Source organism: Ursus americanus, chromosome 30, assembly GCF_024610735.1.
Source record: "Ursus americanus isolate L20-20 chromosome 30, mUrsAme1.1.p, whole genome shotgun sequence".
Lineage (NCBI taxonomy): Eukaryota > Metazoa > Chordata > Mammalia > Carnivora > Ursidae > Ursus > Ursus americanus.
Window position 1 is genome coordinate 15766405 of NC_142156.1, and position 23473 is coordinate 15789877.

The following is a 23473-nucleotide window of genomic DNA, read 5'->3' on the forward strand; positions in this document are numbered from 1 at the left end:
GAAAACAAAGGTTGCCCTATTATGCAAATAAGTGTTTTAGGTAAAGAGGAATCTCAGTTAATAGCTCTCTTCCTGGTGCAAGCAGGCAGTTGAGGGAAAGGTAAAGAGATTTTCCTGAATCTGGTGGGCTTTGATTGCTTTATCTCAAAATAATGTTCATGCGAAAGGGGCCCATCTTGGGGCAGCCTGCCCTTAGCCCCTACACCAGGCAAGATATATGGTGCTGATCCTCCATGCATATTAACTCACTCAGTCCCCACAGCAGTCCAGGAGGCAGGGACTGCTGTCATCCCATGGTACACACCAGAGGCTGATGCTCAGGGGTTTCAAGACACTTACCTAAAGTCACTGGGATAGTTGGTGGCTGTGACATAATAAGGCATAGATATTTGGTCTCTGTCCCCAGTTCCTGACACTGAGCTCCTAAAACCCTTCTGATTTCCTGAGTGATGGGGTGCTAGGAGCATCTTTTGTTATATGTGGTCTTAGTCTCCCATTCCTGACACAGGAGCTTCTAAGACCACTGGAATCTTTACAGTGATGAGTGTCTTTGTGTATGTTAATGAGATGACTGGTGGTTGGGGCCCCTATTTGGCTTCAGGACAGGGGCTGGTCGCCAGAAAGACCAAGGCATGATTAGAGGGCTGGAACTTTCAGCCCCAACCCCCTTCCCAACCTCCAGCGAGAGGAGGGCCTAGAGATTGAGTTAATTGCATTGGCCAATGATTTCATCAATCGTGTCTGTGTAATGGGATCTCCATAAAACCCTAAACAGCAGGGTTCAGAGAGTTTCTAGGTTGGTGAACACATCCATATGCCAGGAGGGTGGAAACTCCAACTCCACAGAGACAGAAGCTCCTGCATTTAGATATCTCACCATATGTACCTCTTCATCTGGCTGTTCATCCATATCTTTTATAATATCCTTTATAATAAACAGTAAACTTAAAGTGTTTCTCTGACTTCTATGAACCATTACAGCAAATTATCAAACCCAAAGAGGCTGTTGTGGGAACTCCCAATTTATCGTCAGTTGGTCAGAAGCACAGATCACAACCTGGAACTTGCAATGGCATCTGAACTGAAGGGAAGGGCAGTCTTGGGGGGACTGAGCCCTTAACCTGTGGAGTCTGTGCTAACTAGGGTCAGAATGGAACCAGCTGGGGGCGCCTGGGTGGCTCAGTCAGTAAGCATCTGCTTTTGGCTCAGGGCATGATCCCACTGTTTTGGGATCAAGCCCCGCATCAGGCTTCTCCACTGGGAGCCTGCTTCTTCCTCTCCCACTCCCCCTGCTTGTGTTCCCTCTCTCACTGGCTGTCTCTCTCTCTGTCAAGTAAATAAACAAAATCTTTAAAAAAAAAAAAAAAAGAACGGAACAAATTGGTGTCCAGAGAGTTGGAGAACTGCTTGATGTAAGGGAAAAACCCACACATTTGGTGTCAGAAGTTGAGTAGACGGAACAAGTTTTCCCTTTTAAATGCAGACCGAGTGTGCCTGGGACTGCTAGCCACTCTGCAGAGGACAGGAGCAGGGCAGATAAATCCTAAATCTCCCCAACCCCTAGGAAAGTTTGGGAACACTGCATTTAAACGTTTAAAATGTATCAGGGGGCAGAGGATGGGTGATGGGCCATCACTAATAGTTTGCTTTATACCTGATTGCATTTATTATGCTATTTCAACAAAAATAAATTTACTTTTGCAATTAAGACCTTTAAGTTCTAAAGAACATCCAAAAAGATCAGGTGAGCAGGTTGCAAAAGGCCATGATATCCCACGCTCTAAATAATGCATTCATTTTTAAATCAAATTCCTACAAACCAAATTCTGATCTGCAAGCTGTGCCCAGGGTAGTGTCACATTTAAACCCTGTAGAGCCTGGCAATAAACGCCCTCAGATCAAATATAAAAATATTAAAATGTAACCATGTAAAATATAATACGTAAAGAACCATAAGTTGGGTTGCCATTGACTAGCTGGCATACGTTATAAGGTGCACAGTGCTTCATGAAATGAAACATGTCACTCTCAATTATATAAAGTCAAACTCATAGAACCAGAGAGTAGAAAGGTGATTGCCAGAGGGAAAAGAGGAGCTATTGGTCAAAGGATAGAAAGTTTCAGTTAGAAAAATGAGTAAGTTCTGAAGATATAATGTACAGCATGGTGATTATAGTTAATAATACTGTATTATATACTTGAAATCTGCTAAGAGAGTAAATCTAAACTCTTCTCACCATATACACAAATGGTAACTATCTGAGGTCACAGATATGTTAATTAATTTGATTGTGGTAATCATGTCACAATGTATACACATATTAAATCATCACACTGTACAGCTTTTGAAAAAATGTTGTACAACCTAAATATATACAATTTTTACTTGTCAATCATACCTCAGTAAAGCTTAAAAAAATAAAATTTAAAATGTTTTTAGTTGTATGGTTTTCTTTTCATATTGCAGAGGCCACCTTTTTTTTCAGGTACGATCATTCCCACTGGCCCTTGTAAGGCGGTATATGTACTTTTTTTTTTTTCCATTTTGGACATGTATTTTATTGCATAGAAATTTCCAGCAGAGCGATCATTAAGTACCTTTGTCAGGAAATGCCTATGAGAATATAAATTGGAAAAAAGGGACAGGCAGGCCTGTCAGCTCTTCCTACAAAACCACACAACACTGGGACAACACCCAGCCGGGCCTCAGGGTACGAGGTGATGGGTCACCCAAGGTACAGTCCAGCATCCCCCACGTGTGGATCTAGATGATCAACAAAAAACTTGGCAGGTGTAGATTTAAAGCGCGACCCCAAATAACAAACGACTTTCTTCGGAGGTACCCAAACAAGACACCAGCGCTGGACCTCATGGCACCCACTGCATAAAGCAGCTCTCATCTGGGCCACATGAACAGAAAGTCCACTTTGTCTCGCTACAGGGACCCTATGACTCACTTTTGTATTCCTCCATGTCGGCCCTGCTAATGTGTCAAAACCAATGCAGCAGGCGATGTGGAAAGAGCTGACAGCGGAACTCCAAGAAGACAAATGATGAATGGCTGCCCCCTGGAACAAAGAGGTTAATTACTGGCATCTAAAATATCTGAGGGGAAGATGTTACACACCCGTATTACCAATTAACCTCACCTCTAAGAAATCGCCATCATTGCAATTAATAGAAAATGCCCGTCATCCTAATTACAAGGTCTACACAAGAGGCCAGCGTTAGGCATGGAGATGTCTTTCATAACTGCCTCCTGGTTGGTTTTGAATCTTTTTGGCATCCTTTCAGTAAGTTCCGCTCAGTTCCACTTCCTCCTTAAAACTATCCATTAAAATAGTTGCTGCTGCCTGTTCTGTACCTTTTACTGAGCATTCACTACCCGCAAAGCACCATGCCAGGCACTTCCTATGCATTTCCCCCTCCTCCTGCCCACTTCACTTACTTATGGTCCCTGCCTGGTGCAACTTTTCACCTTTCAGCTTCCAAACTTGGCCTAAGAAATTCCATCTTGCCAAGTGCTCCCACAAAGGGGCCATCTCTCTTGACTCCTACCAGCCTAACTCACAAGAGAGCAATGCATAAATCAGGCTGCCAATTTATTGACTGCTGTTGAGAACCAGAAGTGCTCAGGGGAATAAACTCATCTTCTCTACTAAGCACATGTCTTCTTGTTTACAGATCTATACAGGAAACCATACTGTACACTATTGCTGTACCTTTCACCATCCCTTGCACACTGAGTTGATCATTTCTATAAAGACTTGTGATTCTCTGCCAGGACTTTGGTTGCCGAAGCAGGTTAATCCAGTTTGTAGAGCAGGTCAGAAGCGTCAACAAGACAACATCCCCAGGAGAAGCCTCAACCGATGGCTAGTGTGAGTGAGGGACAGGTGCTTCCTCAACCACACAACTTTGTTTACCATGAGCAACTCGGAAGCATGTGCTTCACAGACTCCCAGGACTCCAAGCCAGACTGAGCCTAGCTGACCCTCAGCAAAACCCTACAGCTCACTGCCCTTCTCTGTCTCACTTACCCCCGTGATGAGTGCTTCATGGAATCACCTGCAAAATGAAGTCCTTGCACTCACACCCTTGTCTCTGGGTCTGCTTCTGGGGGGCCCCAGCTGAAGACAGACATTATAGGTTGTCCTGCGATCCAAGAGTCAGTTGGGTGATCATGATACTGAGCCCCTTCATTCTAGGAATTTATCCGATCCCCGGGCAGGTTCTCTTGCTTGTAGGTCTAGGAACTCTCTTTCCTAAACAATTCTGGACACACACGCTGATCAGGCTGGCCTCCCTGGACTTGCTTCTACAGATTCTTAATTCACACCATCTCTCTGCAGGGGACAACCCAACTGATCAGACTTTTGTGCTTTTAATTACAATCTCCATCCAGGAACCTTCCTGACACAGGTGGGAGGGCATCCTGGCACTCCACCAATTCATCAATCACACACATACTCCCTACCAGGCTTGGGCAGGGGGATCATTTGTTTTTTTCTTTTCTTTTAATAGATTTTTAATTACACAAGTAACACATTAAAACATTCCCTTTTACACAAGAATTGAAACATGACACATAAGGCTAACGTCCCTCTTGAACACAACCTTTCCCCAAGAATCCAAGTCCCTTTCTCCCCATAGAAGTTACTGTTGCAGTCAGTTTGGTGTGTATAGTTCCAGGCTTTTCCCTATGAATGTACACAGACAGACTATGTTGCAGAAGAAGTTTGGGTAGGGGGAGGGTAACATAAATGGCATCCTGCTGTACGTATGCTCCACCACACCAGCAACGAACAATAGAAAAAGGAAATTTAAAATGCAGTATCACTGGGGCACCTGCTCAGCCCATGGACTATGCAGCTCTTGATCTTGGGGTCGTGAGTTCAAGCCCCACACTGGGTGTGGAGTCTACTTAAAAAATAAATAATAAAATAAAATAAAATGTCATTTACCATACAAGCAAAAAATATTTTAAATCTGGTTACAACTTTGACAAAAGGTAAGCAAGATTTTAACACTGAGAACTACAAACACTGCAGACAGAAGTTAAAGAATATTCACCTAAGTGGAGAAATGTCCCATGCCAATGGATTCTTGAGATTTTAGTTCTCCCCAAAATGGTCTATGGATTCACGGGAATCCCAATCAAAATCTACTAGGTTTTTTTAATTGAAATTTATAAGCTGATTCTAAAATTTATATAGAAACGCAAAGGACCTAACAAAAATCAAGCAATATAGAAGAAAGACAAGGAGGAAGAGAAAACTTACACCAGCAGATTTCAAGTCTGACTTGAAGCTATAGTTATTAGGGTTTTGTGGTGTTGGCACATGATAGATGAATAGACGAGTGGCACAAAATAAAGTTCTAGAGCAGAACCACGCATAGACAGTCATCTGATTTACAATAAAGGCATTGCTGTTGTACAAAAGGATCATTTGAATATGATGCTGGATCAACTGGATAGTCATATGGACAAAAAAAGAAACACCTTGATTCCCTACCTCACACCATACACAAAAATTAATTCTAAAAAGAACACAGACATACTTAACATAGTCTTCATCTTGCTTTTCTCACTCAATGATATATTCTGAGAATCTACCTTTTTCTGTACATAACCACCCTACTTAATTTTTTAAATGACTGCCAAGTAGCCCATGCCGGGATGTACCATAGTTTACTGAGCTCTTCCTCTCATACAGGTATATGTACTTTCTCCAGTAGCATCAGAGAAGTGGAATTTCTGGGTCATTTCCTTCAGATCAATTAGTTATCTCCATTATATTTGGTTTCTCCAAATTCACTCTGTTAACATTAGTGTTTGATGGTTTCCCCATGGAAGGTGGAATCAACACCCTACCCATCCTTGGTTTGGATGTCAAGACTGATGATGCCACACAGGCACCAAAAGGGTAGGTAAAGATTTGCTTCTCATGTAACGAAATTTTCTGGGGAAAACAGGGCTGGCACTCAAGCTGATCTGGAATGTCTTGAACAAAGAGAGGGAAGAAACTTTAATTTTATTGTGGTTAGGGAATGGAGCTGGGTAAAGGTTCCTGCACACATCACACCAAAGGAGACAGTACATGGGATTTCTTACTGGCTTGCCCAGATATGAGGCAAAGGGAAAGGGGAAGGGAGAGATCTCAAAAGCTGCTGATGGTCAAACATCAAAGTGGAGTCACACTTTATTATAACTGGTTTATGTCAGCTTGGATAAGTACCTTGCTACATGAACCACATAACCTCTAAATCAATGAATAGTCACTAACCCATTTATCATAGACTCCAGGATTGGCTGATCATGTCAGGTTTGGCTAGGTCATGCTCCTAACTCAGTTTCCCCATCTGAAAAATTGTTAAAGAAAGCCACCAAGTGCATCTATATCGAAGCTGCTCACTAGTCTTTTACTGAGCACTTACCATATACTAGGTCCTATTCTGAGAGCTTTTGCATTAAAAAACTCTTTGCCATATAACTATCTATAAACTATTATCCCTGTTTTATAGGCAAGGAAAGTGAAGCAGAGAGAGGTGAAGTGATCTGACAAAATTGCATAGCCAATAAGTGGCAGAAATGGGACTCAAAGCCAAGCTGTCTAGATTCAGAACCCAAGCTCCTAAGCGTTATACTAGGCTGTGGACTCCTTTAAGACAGTAACAAATGCATGGTCCCGCTATCCTGTACAACTCTAAACATAATGTGAGTGATGCCCTCTAGAGCTGTGGAACAAGTTGGGTCTTGTGTGCACCTAACATAGTGCCTGGCATATAGTAAGTGCTCAATAAACATTGGTTAGTTAACTAATGTATTTCCATGTAATAATAACAACACAGCCTTATATTATCCATGAGAATACAAAAACCAATACAATAAAATCAACTGAAGAGCTCCAGCTCATATACTGGGCATTATTTCAATATCCCACATTAACAACACACAGGAGAAACCTCCCTATACCCACGAAACTGAGACTCTGGGAGGGTAGGAACTGAGTTGGTTTTGTTCCTGTTGGACCCCAGTACCCCAGCACAGGGGCTGGCATAGAATATTCACTCCAAAAGCATTTGTTGAAGAATATATGGATATGTGGACAGAAAATCCCTGGATGAACAAACAGATACATGCATACGTGCATGGAGGGATGGATGTTTGGATAGATGGTAGGATACATGGATGGATGAGTGACCGTATGAGTGGACAGATGAATAACGATGGATAAACAGAAGGATACGTGGGGTAATGGCTGGATGGAATAAGCAGTTAAAATCATGGACTGTTTGGGGGGTTTAAGGTTTTATTTTTAACTAATCTCTGCACCAAACGCGGAGCTCGAACTCACAACTCAAGAGTTGCACACTCCACTGAGCCAGCCAGGCACTCCTCTCATGAACTGTTTAGTTAGACTGCCTGGGTTCAAATCCCAGATCTGTCAGTTATTCTAGGAATAGAAATAGAATTAAAAGGATGAGAAAGTAACCCAAAATGAAACCCTGAGAAGGAATAAGAGGATAATTTATGAATGAAAAATTTATGGAACAGCAGAGCCAAACACCTTCCTTGTATAAACAGAAGCACTGCAATTCACAGAGGTAAAATTACTTGTCCAAGATGACACCAGTGATGAATGGTGATACCAGTACAAAAGTCTAGGTTTTCTGCCTCCCTTTTATTCATTGAACAAACATCTATTTAGTACTTCCCATTTGCCAGGCAGTCTACTAAATGCTAGAGATACAGGACTGAGCAAGACAGACACACGACCTACCCTCAGAGCACTGAAAGTCTAGTGGGAAGCGATAGTGTTATATAGGGAAGTGCTAGGAGTTAGGAGAACATATAACAGTGAGGAGTAATCTAGCCTGGTGATCACGGAAGTCATTAAAGTCAAAACCTGAAGACAATTGAAAAGATGGATAGGAGACATTTTGGCAGAACCATGTGTTAAACAGCTCTATGACCCTGGGAAGACTGCCTAATCTGCATGGGCCTCTTTTTCCTCATTTTTAAATGTGGATCATAACTGACAAAATAGATGGTACTCAATAAATGTTAGTTCTTTTCTTCCCCAGGAGGGTGTCTTTCTAAGCTAACAAGCCATCCCAGGAGGAAGAAGACTTGGGTATATGTCTAGTCTAAAAACACAAACTGCATTTGTTTCTTTATCCATTAGAATGTTTACTGAACACCGGCTGGCTGTCAAAAGCTTCTGGGGACATGGCCGTGTAGTCCCTACTCATCAAGTCAGATGTATCAGTCAGCTTCAGCTAGGTTATGCTGCAGTAACAAACACACCAAAATCTCCGTGGCTTCACACAAGAAAAGTTTACTCTTCGCTCCCAGAGAGTCTGCTGCGGGTCCGAGTAACTCAGAAATCCAGGCTACAACCATAGTCTGATTTCCCATTTTGATCGTGAGGCCTTCACATTCCACACAGTATAGCGAGACACACAGAGAACTCACCCTTCCCTGTGCTTAAACCTGGAGGTGAGCCACGCCCCTCTGCTCGTAGCTCATTGGCCAGCACTGATCACATGGTCCCACTTCGCGGCAAGGCCGGTAGGAACGCAGCAGAGCGTATGAAATATTGGGTGAGCATCACCATCTCTGCCTCGGTAGAGACGAACACAAATAAGGATGTAATTACAATTGCAATACCTGCCAGGAAGGGTCTGACTGCAGATGGCCTGGCTAAGGCTCCTGAATGAAGACTTCAGAGAGCAGCAGACACACACACAAAACTACAGATAAAAAGAAATAAATTACAGTCTATCATAGCCTTGAATTCTTAAAACCAGGTTAGGAATTTTGCCGAGTTTCCCCGTCCCTGCATCCTGGCAGCATCCGAGCAATGATTTCATTTCTCTAAGCACAAACCACCAAAAACAATGCGGAACGCAGAAATTCGGCCACACAATTCCCATGGCACCTGTAGAAAAACAGCCTGACATGGCACAACGCCCAGAAGGTATTCACTGGGTCCTGTTCAGAGAGTGAAAAGTTCAGCACGTCACATTCTGTGCCTGACTGGTACCAGGCTTCAGCCCAAACACAACCAACTCACCAGAGGGCTCAAACTCAAATGCACACAGGGACCACTACACGAGAGGAGGTGGGGTCAGGGGGCTGGGGCAAACGAGGAGACGGTGCCCACCAAAAGGGGCAATTGCCCCTCAACACTACCTGCATATTGCTACACGGGATTATTTTTACATTTCTAAGAGAAGTTGGAACTCTGGATTTTTGTGTGAGATCTTAGATTTTTTTTTAATGTGGGAATTAAATAAAATTAATTAATTATTAGAAACCCTCTTTAGGTTGAACAAAATGTATCTGCTGTCCAGATTCATCCAGGGGGCCTGCTTGGAGGGGGGTCCCTATGAAGCTGGACCTCAGTTCTCTGTTCAAGCCCTAAAACAATGCTTAGACAAATCTGGCTAAAGTAGCCATGAAAGAGGAAAGCTGACATCAACCAAAACGCTTAGCAACCAGGGAATGGTTATGGAAATCCAGGTGCTGGATGAAATACTATGTACCCATTAAAAATATTCCTAAAGAGGGACACCTGGGTGGCTCAGTCGGTTAAGCATCTGCCTTCGGCTCAGGTCATGATCCCAGGGTCCTGGGATCGAGTTCCGCATCGGGCTCCTTGCTCAGCAGGGAGCTTGCTTCTCCCCCTGCCTGCTGCTCCCCCTGCTAGTGCTCTCTCTTTCTCTCTCTCCCCCTGACAAATAAATAAATAAAATCTTTTGTTAAAATGTTCATAAAGACAGAAGGACAGAGACATGCTCAAGGAGCAAATTCTAACTGAGAAAAAGAGGACCCACAAGTGTCACACGTAATATAAACAACCCGTACAGTAAAACTATGTATCAAAAAAAGACCGAAAGGAAAGGCATCAAACTGTTCACAGCGCTCTTTGGGTGGCAGGATTCTGGGTAGTTTCCACTTGTTCATTTTTTTTAATTAGTGTTTAATGAATTTGTCCTCTTCTTAACAGGGGCAAAAATGCATATTAAAAATTAAACATTTGTTGGTATGTGTGTCAGAGAATTTTAGACCTGGAAAAAAGATTGGTGGTCATCTACTCCAAAAACATCTCACTCAACATGAAAGGACACTGAAGCCCAGAGAAGCTGAGTAACTTTCCCAAGGTCACACAGCTGGTGAGCAGCAAGGCTGGGACGGAACTCGGGTGTTGTGAATGTCAGTTCAGGTGCAAGCACAGCGGGCTATGGACCCAGGCATAACACAGATGGGAGGAATACTACACAGAAAGGAAAAGGAAAGAGAGGGAGGGAGGGAGGGAGGGAGGGAAAGAAGGTGTAAAATCTTAAAACTCTTCCCAAGCTATGTATAGTTGGAGTTTTCTCCCAAACATTTTATCTGTGCATCTGCTCATTTCCGTAAAAGCTGATACTCTTAACTTTGTTGAGACTCTGCAAAACATTTCCTCTTGCTAATGTTCCCCAAGGTAAGAAAACTTGCAGGAAGTAACCAAAGAACAACTGTTGCACTTCTAATTTAATCACCACTGTTCTCCTCTATTAGGGTGCTCACCAAGAACTTGGATCGGAATGCTCCCCCCCAAAACCAGTGTGTAATGCAGTGCCCACAGAATTAAGAAAAATTAATTTTAAATGTCAGCAGAACTCCTGTGGGAGAACATGCCTCTATAATTTACCTTCCCAATCCATTAGTGCTTTGACAGCATGGGAATTGAATATTTTAGTCACATCTTGCATCTTGTGAACCAATTTGCACAAATTTGCTAATAAAAAGGCTGTCTTGACTAAACGATATCAAAGTGCAAAGCAGCTAACTTCCCCCACTGCCCTCATACACAAAAAACAAAAATGATGCTAGCTAAGTCCTTGGTTACAAATGGTCTCATTGAGGGGGCTAGACTATTTCCATTAAATCACAGAATGTTAAAGAAGGAGGGGGAGCCTGGGTGGCCGCAGTCGGTTACGCATCTGACTCTTGGTTCCAGCTCGGGTCATGATCTCAGGGTCCTGGGATTAAGCCGCACGTCGGGCTCTGCACTGAGCGCAGAGTCTGCTTGAGTTTCTCTCTCCCTCTGCCTCTGCCCCTAACCTCTCCTCTAAAATTAATTAACTTTTTTTTGCATTTTTTAATAATATTTTTATTATATTATGTTAGTCACCATACAGTACATCCCCAGTTAATTAATTTTTTTAACAAAGAATGGTGTGTGTGTGTGTTTTTAAAGATTTTATTTATTTACTTGACAGAGAGAGAGACAGCCAGTGAGAGAGGGAACACAAGCAGGGGGAGTGGGAGAGGAAGAAGCAGGCTCCCAGCAGAGAAGCCTGATGTGGGGCTCGATCCCAGAACGCTGGGATCACGCCCTGAGCCGAAGGCAGAAACTTAACGACTGAGCCACCCAGGTGCCCCTAAAAAAAGAATGTTAAATAAGGGCTCGGGAGATGGGAGAGATGTGGGGGGTGGGTAGGGGAGGCAGAAAGAGACTGAGAGATCAAGAGAAAGAATTTAATGTTATGTCCAGAAATGGAAGGATGAGCACAGAGAAATAAAGACAAGAGATTGAGACACGGACAGCAAAGAGACATAGAGAGAGGCAAAGAGATATAAATTAATAATAATAATGGAGGTTGAAAGGAAGACAGACAGAGGCAGAGACAGACAGGAAGACAAACTGCAGACAGAGATAGAGTGAAGCACAGAGAGGAAAAGAGAGAGGGAGGGAGGGGCGGAGGGAGGAAGGGGAAAAGAGAGAGAGAGATGCTAGTCTTCCAGCAGTTTTAACGCCCGCATTATATCATCCTCAGTGTTGGAACAAACTATAAACAACCTATCCCCTAAGTTCAGGGTGTCCACCAAGGTCAGGGGCAAGGTCAAAATAAAGTGGGTTGTTAGAATCCCAGGCAAGACAGAAAGAGAATGACGGACACAACTCTCTGGCAAAGGCTAGACTCCCAGGATTCTGAGCCTTGGATGTGATGGCAGAGTCTTGCGGTACATTCTAGGCGTGCCTGCCCCAAAAGCATCCATTCTCTGCCTCCTGCCCAGACAGTCCAAACAGGGAGTGAGAGAGAGATTCCACATAGCTCTGAAGCACTTCATGTAATCAGGGCTAATGGCTGCAGGCCAGGAAAACGCCAAGCTCAGGGTGACTTTCAAAACCCATGTGTTCTCTCTCCTCCATGATCTGAAGACATCGCACATGGTCATCAGCTCAAACAAAAGCTTTGTTTGTCCCCCAGACTTTGCTAGCCTTCACAACCTCCGGATTCAGCCTAGATCTGCCCCATCAGCTGATATTTATACAGTAAAGAAAAAAATGATACAGTGATATCAATGAGCATTTTTTTGACCACTTATTGTGTGACACTGAGCAAAACATCATAAGAATTATGCCATTTCATGTTCATCACCAAACCCTCTACCTTTTAGGAACAGCATTTTTTTAACTAAGAAAACTGAGACTCAGAAGTTAGGTGACTTGTCTGAGGGCAAAGAGCTAATGAGTTGGGGAGAGATTTGAACCCATGACCCAGGTCTTAACCACAATGCCTCTCTTCCAAGTCTCTACTATGAAGGTTCATTTAGTTAGAGATGACAGTTCCAAGTGGCCAGGGAAACGGTTTCTGATATCCACCATACCCCTTCCCCTCCATGGGGTTTTGCATACGCTGTTCTCTCAACCTGAAATGCTTTTCCTTTCCTCCCTTACCTCGCACCCAGGGCTTTTTTTTTTTTTAAGACTTTATTTATTCGTTTGTCAGAGAGAGCAAAAGGGCGCACAAGCAGGGGGAGCAGCAGGAAGAGAGAGAAGCAGGTTCCCCGCTGAGCAAGAAGCCTGATGCAGGACATGATCCCAGGACCCCAGGATCTTGACTTGAGCCAAAGCAGACGCCCAACCGACTGAGCCAGCAGGCGTCCCTCTCCCAAGGCTTTTATGTCAGCTCACTCTTCAGATCTCAGTTCAATCAACTTTCTTCAGGGAAGCATTCGCTGATTTCCGTGACCACGTCAATTTCCCCTTTATGCTCTCTCACGGAGCAATGTACCTTTCCTGGGTTCACTTACCGCAGTGCCATTTTACGTATAATTGTGTGATTCTTTGATGAATCACAGATCAGCCCCTCTGCTAGTAAAGAATTCCATAAAGGAGGGGCTGAATCTGGTTTTGCTCATCCCTCTATCAATAACAGCATGGGGCCCTAGCCCATAGGTTTAATTAACTGGCTGATTGATTGATTAATGAGTGAGAAAATGAATGAAATAACTAGAATTATATGCCAAAATCAAGAACAGAAATATGAAGATGGGGAAATGCCCTAAGAATCAGCTAAGGGAGTTGAAAATAGTTGTCTCTAGAGATAGACTAGGAGAGGGACAGGAAACAAATATTGTTATAAATATGTTATAATCTGACTTTTAAACCGTGTACTTGCATTACTTTGATAGGCTGATTTTTTAAATGAGATCGTAAAAACTAAAAGTAACTACCAGATTTTTTTTTAATATAAGAAGATGAAAGGGAGGGAAGGAAGAGATGTTCCAAATGGAAAGAGAATGGGGGGTGGGAGGAACGTCAGTGAGGAGGCATCCTAGAGAGCAGTCCATGAAGTTCAAAGGATCTGGGTGGCCATGGCTACTTCTGAGAAAATTAACTCCTGAAATACTTTGTTCTGAAATTTACGGGCGCTGGAGCTATGTCTTGGGTACATCCCACCCTGCAGCCACTGGCCACACCTGATTGGATGCAGAATCAGCGCCCAAGCTAAAAACAACCAATCACAACATGAGAGGGAGACCATGAGTGAAACTCTATCCAATAGAAGTGTTGCACATTTGATGATGGCAAACCCAGCCAATCAGATCCTCTCTTGGAAAGTATAACCGGCAGAGCAGGTGTTGGTTCTCACCAACAGGAGGCCCTCTATGATATTGTATACAAATTAAATTTCCCAGGCTCTATCACTTTGATCAGATTATCAAAGGAAGTTGTGATGAGCAAAGATTAAGAACTAGTAGATAAGCCAGGTAAATTTTTTTTATATTTTTAAATATTGGAAGATTTCATGTAAAAATTTATACTTCTAACTTCTGTTCCAAAAGATACAGTAACACTGAGCCTGTAATTTCTCAGGGTAATGACCAGCCAGAGCTCAGTTACAGCTGCTCCCTGTAGATGGGGCATGTGTTCACCAGTTCATCATATTTCCACCATGCTCGTATTTTCCTTCCTCAGTCCGTTTCACCTGTGGACATGTCATGCCTGGATCCTGTAAGCAGTTGAGTTTGCAACTCTTGGCTGTCAACAAGCGGTTAATTCAGACTAAGATGTGAGTGGTTGATACGTTTGCCTTTTTTTTTTTTTCTTTTTTCTTTTTAATAGGAGCTTAACCCATTAAGATCTCTAATGATGGTATAATTTTGAGTCCCTCTCCAGTCATGTTTATGATCCCTACTGTCTCTCCCATTCAGATTGGACCAAAAGAACAGAAATCCAGTTCCAGGCATTATACCCCTTAAAGACTTCTAATCTTCTATAGACCTTCCTAGATGTCTCTGCGTTCTTCTTTTTTTTTAATTGTTTTGGTTTGGTTGGTTTCTGTTTGATTTGGGATTGTACTGTTTTGTTTGTGGATCTGGGGGGTTGTTTCTGGGTTATTTGGTTATTTGGTGGTTTGAGGAGCTTTTATTTTATTTTATTTTATTTTTTCTTTTTTGCCTTTTTAAGACTCATTGGCTGCTGGAGATTACAGTTTTGCTTCTCAAAAGAATCTTGTTCCCTAACAAAATGGGGACTCAGGGGCTCCCTTTGATTGACACATACTATTGCAAGCCTCTTTTCCTTCCTGACTCTGAGGTAACAATCATAGGCCACAGTGGCTGGGGTCACGCTGAGAAAAACCCTGTTACCTTTGCATAGTAAAATGCTGCATGGTTTGAAATTGTCTCATGCTGGGCCCATTTTCCTAGCTGCTTGGCACCTGCAAAGGGACAAAATGACTTTGTACGGAGGGGTGGCAGTGAGAGAAACAAAGGCATCCAACGTCAGTCTGGGATGTTCTTTATACTACAAGCTTGAGAACAGTGACTTGCACTGTAACTCAGAGGGGGAGAGAGATGTCTTGCCTGAGGCTGGTGTCTCAGAGACTGAATCTCTACTTGAGTCAATTACATTTGATTCAGTACTTCCCGAGCATGATTATGTGTAATGCAGTACATCTGCTGTGTGGGGACGCAAAGAGGAGGAAGACAGAGCCATAGCTCTCAATGAACTTGTAATCTACTAAGGGAGATCACACAAAATTACTAAGAATGATAACGAACACAGTTTCCAACTAAGTAAGAGACATCTGGTCCTTATGTGACAACAATTTATTTCCCTTTTTTTTTTGTTTTTGTTTTTGTTTTGGGCTTTGGGTTTTGTTTTGTTTGTTAACCACCACACTCCCAGTCTCAAGCTTTTTGGTCTAGGTGAGCCAGACCCTGTTGCCCTTACTGCCTCCTGAGAAAGAGAGAAAGAGACCAAGTTCCAAGTACATTAGCTAAGCCCCTGGATCCAGCCATACCTGAAATCCTCCCTTCGTCTTTTCCAAGCCTTGAAACTATAAAATTATGTATTTATTTATTTAGCCTTAACTGGTTGAAGTTATCTCTTTTCAGAGAGTCCTGACTAATAAAAATATATACAAATGCTCTTACTTATATTAACTCATTTCATCTTTGAAGAAATCCTATAAGATTTATAAGAAAGAACAGCTTAGACAGGGCCCTGAAGAGGGTAAGACTAGTGTGAACACCATCAGTTTTACTGTGTAATATAACCAGGACTTCCTAAAGAATATTCTTCCCTCCGCCAAATTATCTGGGACCAGATCCGAGCCTTGGAATATTAAGACAAGAACTACAAGCGATTGGGGAAAAAAAAAAAAAGAGTGTGACCCTGGAGGCAGGAAGACCAATCAGGAAAGAGGATGATAAAACTTGTTTAGGCAAAAAGGCCTAGAGCAGTGTTTCTCAAACCTTAACATGTACATGGATTAGCTGGGGATCTCATTAAAATCCAGTCTAATTCAGTAGGTCTGGGGTGGGGCCTGAGATTCAGCATTTCTAACCAGCTCCCACATGGTGCTGATGCTGTTGGTCCAGGACCACACTGTGAAGAACCCGGGCTTAGACCAGGGCAGTGAGTAGCCAGAGGTGGCCACTGAATATGTTTTATTCGACTCATGCAGTATTTTAGAAAAATTAAAATTTTGTCTTACACTTGTCTCCCGATTTTCATGTATGTTCAAAACTTTTCATTATATAAAGTGTTTTTAAGTTACTTGCCAAAATCCAAAGGCAATTTTCCATAAATGTCTCACTTTTCTGCCTTCCCAAGAATTTGGCCGATCTGGCCACACTGGGCGCACAATCCTGCCCAGCAACCATGAGTGTCCGTGGTGGGTCTCCTGTTGGCCCCACGATCCATCCGCTCAGCACAGCACTGTGGCCAGGCAACCCCTAGGACCTCAGGTTCGGCGCACACCCAACACCCTGCGGCTCCCCCAGCGAGGTGTTAACCCCCTGTCAGCCTGGGGAAGAGGGACACTGCTGCAGTCGGTGACAGGCCGCTGCGCCCCGAGGGACCGCTCGCACCCGGCGACCACCTGTTTTCCGCGCGGACGCAGTCACTCGCACACCCTTACAGGGACCCGCCCCCCCAAAACCCAGGGGATCCGCGGGTCGCATGCCTTCTCCCTGCCGTCCAATTCCGTCGTCACCCACCCCCAGTTCTAGCGCATCCTCCAGCTCCAGCAGCCCCATTCCCGCGGACGGCGTCCTGTGTCCCCCTCCCCGCCCTAGATGGCCCCCCCAAGACCCCTTTATCCAGTGCGGGCCGCGGTTCCGGGAGGCGAGACCCGCGGCGGCCCGCCCCCTTCCCCTCCCCACAGCCCCCCCCCCCCCACGGCGTGCCCACCTTATCCGCCCGCAGCGATGGTGGGCCAGCTGTCCCTCCTCCTCTGCCTCCAGCGGCGGCGCCTCTGCGACCGCCGCCACCACCGCGGCAAAGCCACCTGCGCGTGACCCTCGATCACCAAGTCCTCCCCGCACACACGCACACATACACACACATGCGCGCGCGCGCTCTGCCCTCAGAGGTGGGAGCAGTGGTCCCGGGGGGAAGTCATAAAGGGTTCACGAGCCAAGCCTGAGGGTCAGGAAGACCACCGCCCCCTCTCCCTCCTCCGCAAGGAAAAGTTAGTTGTCTCTGCAGTTGGGTTTCTCTGCGGACAGAACCCATTCGCACATTCCTCCCTCCCCATTCAGTCGTTCACTCATGTTGGTGATCCCCAAATACACAGTGGTCGTCAGCCCGGCCCCGGGGGATGCGCGCCTGCTGTCCCTCTACGGGGAGCCCTTCTCCCTGTCCTAAGGGGCCTCAAAGGAAAATCTCAGGGCGTGGGGCTGGGCTGGCAGAGTCAACCTTCCGTCTCTGAGTCTCCAAAGGAACCGCCCGCCCCTACCTGCAGTTTTTAATCCGTGACTTAAATGGTGCTGAAAATGGACTTTCCCCTGGCTTATTTAACCCCTTTGTGACCCAGATGAAATAGCGTGGTTGTTGGGGGTATCACGTGAATTGTTTTAGGTAAAGTGCCTAGAACAGTACCTGGCACACAGTAGGCACCGGGTAGTGTTAGCCAATATTACTTACTGTCTGCTTGCATCCGGCATGACCCTGCACCAAAGCCGAAAGGGAACAAAACATCTCTCCAGCGAGGAAACCATCTCATTCCCTTCCTCTTTAAGGCAAGTGATGTAAACCAGAGGATGGTGGCCAAGTGTGTCCAGCAGAATCCATTCCGTTTGGTTTAGTTGCTGTTTTAGGAAAATGTGAATTAATTGTCAAGGCTTAAAAACAGAGATCACATAAACAAGGGGATTTTCAGTAACTCTTTGAAACAACAGAAACTTGGGGCTGGACCGAGCCCACTTTCCTGGAGGCAGGAGCTCACCAGCAGTGAGCTCTTTAAAGAGGTGTTTGCTCTGCTTAGCCCATTTCCACTAGACTCACTTGCTCCTTTCCAAGATCTTCCCAGCCCCTGTAGACCTTTCGAGTTTGGCCTATGGCCTAATGTGGAGTTTTATCCAGTTTCCCCAAGAAGTAGCTTTCATTATCCCCATTTTACAGAAAAGGAAACTGAGGCTCTAGAAAGGTCTAGTAAGGGGCACTTGGGTGACTCAGTTGGTTAAGCATCTGCCTTCTGCTCAGATCATGATCCCAGGGTCCTGGGATCGAGCCCCACATCAGGCTCCCTGCTCAGGGGGAGGTCTGCTCCCTCTCTCCCTCTGCCCCCCCCCACTCCTGCATGCTCTCTCTCTAACTAAATAAAATTTAAAAGAAAGAAGGAAGGAAGGAAGGAAGGAAGGAAGGAAGGAAGGAAGGAAAGAAAGAAAGAAAGAAAGAAAGAAAGAAAGAAAGAAAGAAAGAAAGAAAGAAAGAAAGATCTAGTAAATTGTCCAAGGTCACACAGCTAATACACAACAAAAACTGAAGCTGGGACCCAGGTTTCATGCCCTGAGGGTCTGAGCACGGCAAGGAGAAGCATAAAGGGGAAAAAGTGGTTTACGCCAAGCCATCTTTTTGAAAGGAGCATTTTTATTAATAGCACACTTTGAATGCCAATTTGTTGGAATTGTTTAACAAGAATTTAAATTTTTAGCTTCATCTACGTTGGCAGTGTCCTCTCCCACACTCACTCCACCTCCTTATTTTTCTCGTTTAAGCACTCTGAAAAATTCTAAAGGTTTAACTGAAATCGAAAACGTTTCTTATTTCATCCGTCTCAAGTTACTGGCAACCGTAGGTGTTCTTTCCTTTCCATTTCTTCTTTTCAGCTTCTTTATTTATATTTTACTCTTGATAGTTTGTAAATTCCCTCTTACCAGCTGCTTGCAAAATCAAAATGTCTTTACTGTTAAGTTTCCAGTTAGGGTTGTTTTTTGGCCCAGTAAACATACATCTGAGGAAAAAAAAATGTGTGCACACAGACACCTATATGTACAGCCTCTAAAAGGTTCTTGGTGTCTCTCCAGGTCTCAGTGTCCCAAAATGTTTTCACAGATCTTAAACCCAAACGCCAGAGTCACTCGCGGCATAACTGTACCCTTCACATTTAGAAGTTTGGTTGCAACCATTAGCCAGAAATATGATCCTACATTACAGTCAATTTATAAGTGTTGACGACTCATTCAAAAGAATTTAAACACAGTGGAGATAACACCCACCACCGCCACCACCACCACGATCAAAAAGGTAGATACATATCCGGACCAGGTGTAACAAGTTCATGACTTCTGTTTCCAACTTTCAGGGTGACTGGTGTGTCTACCCCTTCAAAGTCAGTGGGGAAAGCTCCCTGCCTTGATGCTTTTCCCTCTCTTCCTCGGTCCCTTGGGCCCCTGGCCCCCTTTGATGCTCTCCACGTGGAGTGTGGGTTGTCAATCATTTTATTCCATATAAGTACTCTACACGGTGGGAGGGGTGGGTGGGCAGAGGAAGGGGGAGCTACACAGACTACAAACTGGAGGAGAAGAAGGGAAAATAAGAGCTCGTCACCATGGTCTAACTTCAGCCTCAGTCATCTCTCAGGTGCTACTCAAAGTGTGGCCCCTGGGCCAGCAGCATCGGCAGCAACTGGGAACTTGTTAGACATGCAGATTCTTGGGCCCCACCCCAGACTTACCCATCAGACCCCTTGGGGCAGGGCTCCAAGGGAATGTACGGTTTAGTCCTCTGGGGGACTCGCATGAGTCCTCAAGTTTGGGGTTAACCTCCGCCTGAGTGCCAAAGTAATCTCTCTCCACCTTAAGTTACTTAACCAAAGCCGCCTCCCCCTACCCTGTTATCCTGGCCAGACCCCAGAGAGAAAGGGAGGCTAGGAAACCCTCCCACCACACTGAGAATTTTGAATAACTTCATTCCTTGCCTTTGGAATATCATCTTATAATTCAATAAAAAGCAAATAACCCAATAAAATGTGGGCAAAGGATCTAAACAGTTCACCAAAGGAGGTCTAAAAATGGCCAATAAGCACCTGAAAAGGTGTGCATTAGTCATCAGGGGAATGCAAACTAAAACTTCAATGAGATACCACAGCATGCCTACCAGAATGGCTAAAACTAGTGAGACTGACCATATCGAGTGTCTGTGAGGATGTGGAGTACCTGGAACTTTCCACACGTTGCTGGCAGGAATGCAAAACTGTGCAACTTTGGAAAAGGGTCTGGCAATTTCTTATAAAGTTAGATATACACTCATCACACAACCCAGCAATTCCACTCCTAGGCGCCTACCCAAGAGAAATGAAAACATATGGCCGTACAGAGACCTGCACACATTAAAGCCCCAAACTGGCCATGTCCGTTGATGTGTGCATAGAGAAACAAATTGTGGCATATCCCCGGAATGGAATACGATTTAGCAACAGAAAGGGAATAAACTACGGACCCAGGCAATAACATGGATGAACAGCAAAAACATTATGCCCAGCAAAAGCAGCCAGACAGAAAACATTACCCAGTGTATCGGTCCGTTTCTATGGACTACTAGGGGTCTACGGTGATACAACGCAGATCACTTAGTGGCTATCTGGAGTTGAGGGGGTGGTGGTTAACGGCAAAGGGAGATGAGGCAAGTTTTCTGGGTTGATGGAAACATACTTTATCTTTACTGGAGTGGTGGTTACACAGGTATATAAATCTGTCAAAACCCATCCAACCGTCCACTTAAAATGGGTGCATTGTTGCGCGTGAATCGTACCGCCATTGAGATGATTGTTCTTAGCACGACTGCCCATAAGTGACACTTCAATAAACATGATTACTTTGAAATGCCTGTCCTGGCCCAGCTGTGCCCAGGATGGAATCGCTGACACCAACAGGGACAGAGGCGTCTCTAGCGTTCGGTCTGTCTTGGTGCTGAGCCTGTCCCTGTTCCTGCCGCAGCTTGGAGGCAGGTCAGCAGCGCACAGGTGTTTTCCACATCAAATAACTTCAAAAGTCCAGTAATTGGGAAGCGAGTGTCTCCAGCTCACTGCAACGACCGAGCACTCCTCGCTCTGCCCCTTGAGCCAGCTGACAACCCTGGGACGGGGAATCTGTGGGAAATGCAAGGGCCACGTGCAGGGCTGCCTGGGCACTCTCCCCGGCCACCTGCAGCCACCTGTGCGCCAGCCTCCAACGGTGCTTTCCTAACTGGAGTCTGGGTCACCAAGGCCACGTGCCCGGGGTTCCTGAGCCTTTTTGAAGAGAGAAGAGAGCCACTGACATTTCCAGCAAGCAGGGTCCCTGTGTGACCGCAAAAGTAGAGCTGCTGCCCCTCCACACACACACACACCGCTAGAAGATGCCACTCGTGGCGAATGACTACTATGTGAATGGCGACGGGGGACCTTGGCAGCACAGCAGCCCCACGAGAGGCCCGGAACTATGCCTCTGCTGAGAAGGTCTCTGGCATTAGCTAGAATAATCTCCAGAAGGAATCAGTTTTGTTTCCAGGCACTTTTCTCTTTGTGGTGAAATGCACATAGCATAAAATGAACCATTTAAAGTGTTCCATTCAGGGACCTAAGCCCATTCACCATGTTGTGCAAACATCCCCTCTGTCTTGTTCCAAAGCACCTTCATCACCCCAAAAAAGAGACCTTGTACCTGTCCAGCAGTCACTCCCCTTTCTCACCACCCCCCACCTCACTCCAGCCCCTGGCAACCACCAATGTCATCTCTGTCTCTCGGATTTGCCTGTTCTGGATGTTTCGTTTCAACAGGATTATACAATATGTGGTCTCTTGCGACTGGCTTCTTTCACTGAGCATCCTGTTTTCACTGGTAGCACAGGTCAGCATTCCATTGTATGGATGTCTATCACCTTATCTTGACCCACTCATTAGTTGACAGGCAATGGGCGTTCACAGTTCCTTGGACAGGCTTACTTATCTCAGTCCTCGGGAGGGAGCAGGCCTGTGAGTTCCTTGGAGTACAAATCCACGCCTTCTGAATTCTCCACCCATCCCTGGGGCTCTAACAGAACACCATAGACTAAGCAGCTTCCACAAGCATTACTGCTCCCAGTTCTGGGGGCTGGAGGTCTGACAGCGTGCCCACGTGGTGGAGTCCCTGATGAGGGCCCTCTTGCTGGTTATGTCCTCACACGGCTTTCCTTGGTGCGTGCACACCGAGAGAGGTCTCATGTCTCTTTCTCTTCATGAGGATACAGAGGGCCCCACTCTCATAACCCAATCTAACCTAATCACCTTCCAAAGGCTCCAGCTCCAAATACTATCACATTAGGGTTAGGATTTCATCAGAGGCATTTTAGGAGGACACGACATCCAATCAACAGACAGCACTTGCCTCTGACCCACTCTGCCACCCAGCCCGTGCCTCCTGCCAGTTCCTGGTAGGGATGTAAAATGGTAAATAACTTTGGAAATCAGTTTGCAGACCCTTATAAAGGTAAAGATACAACTTACCATATGACTCAGCAGTCCCACTCCTAGACACATACTGAAGAGCCGGTGCTGGGTTTGAATCCAGCCCCATTCACTTTCCAGACATGTGACCTTGAGCAAATGATTCTGCCACCCTGAGTGTCAGCTTATTCATCTGTGAAATGGGGATAATAGTAACGCTTTATTCGTTTATTTAATCAATATTTATTGAGCACCTCTGTGAACCGGGCTGTGGGCAGGCGGTGGTGGATGAGGCAGATTCGGCTATCCTCAAAGAGGTTCACAGTTTGGGAAGGAATGTAAACATTAAACAAATAAGGAGACAAATGGTGATACACGCCAGGAAGGAAAGGAACAAGGAGCTAATCTCTATACTCAATGTGGGACCCAAACCACAACCCTGGGATGGAGAGTCGCGGGCTCCACTGACTGAGCCAGCCAGGCGCCCCTGGGGTGCTGAATTTAAATTGGGGAGTGACAGAAGGCTCTCCTGGGGGTAACAGCCCATAAATGAAACCAGGTCAGAAGAGCCTGTGAAAAAGCCCTGAGGTCACCGAACCTCCGTGCGTCCGCAGAAAAGCACAGGGCACTGGAGTAAGGACGGAGGCCGTAGCGGGGACCAGGTTATACCTGCACTGTAGATCAGACGGGGCGTCTGGACGTTACCTTGCAAGCAGTGGGCAGCGTCTGAATTTGGCTCTCCCTGAAAGCGGATGTCGGGTCATAAACTGCGCCCGCGCCTGCGCACACCGAGCACAGGGAGAGGCGCCAAAAAGAGGCAGCCCCTCCAGAGCCCGAGGCGGTGCTCACAAGCAGGGGGCTTACCAGGCTCGTCTGGGCAGCCGCAGGACAAGGGGGTCTCTGCACAGCCGCCAGCACCTTAAAAGTTGACAGGTCTTAACCGGTTCAGTCAGCTTGGTCTCAAGAACACGTTACTCTCTCCAGGTAAAACCTTGAA

At 45.3% G+C, this 23473-nt stretch overlaps 1 long non-coding RNA gene across 1 annotated transcript in view; it reads right to left on the bottom strand.

Moving 5' to 3' along the window:
• The window catches only part of LOC148107443 (uncharacterized), a 39989-nt gene extending 17324 nt beyond the window's left edge, over nt 1-22665 (bottom strand). The window contains exons 1-2 of the long non-coding RNA XR_015722388.1: nt 22537-22665; nt 17718-17881 (exon numbers count right to left, since the gene is read on the bottom strand). This is a non-coding gene — a long non-coding RNA (uncharacterized LOC148107443). The remainder of the gene's footprint in view (nt 1-17717; nt 17882-22536) is intronic.
• Nucleotides 22666-23473: the final 808 nt, after the last annotated feature.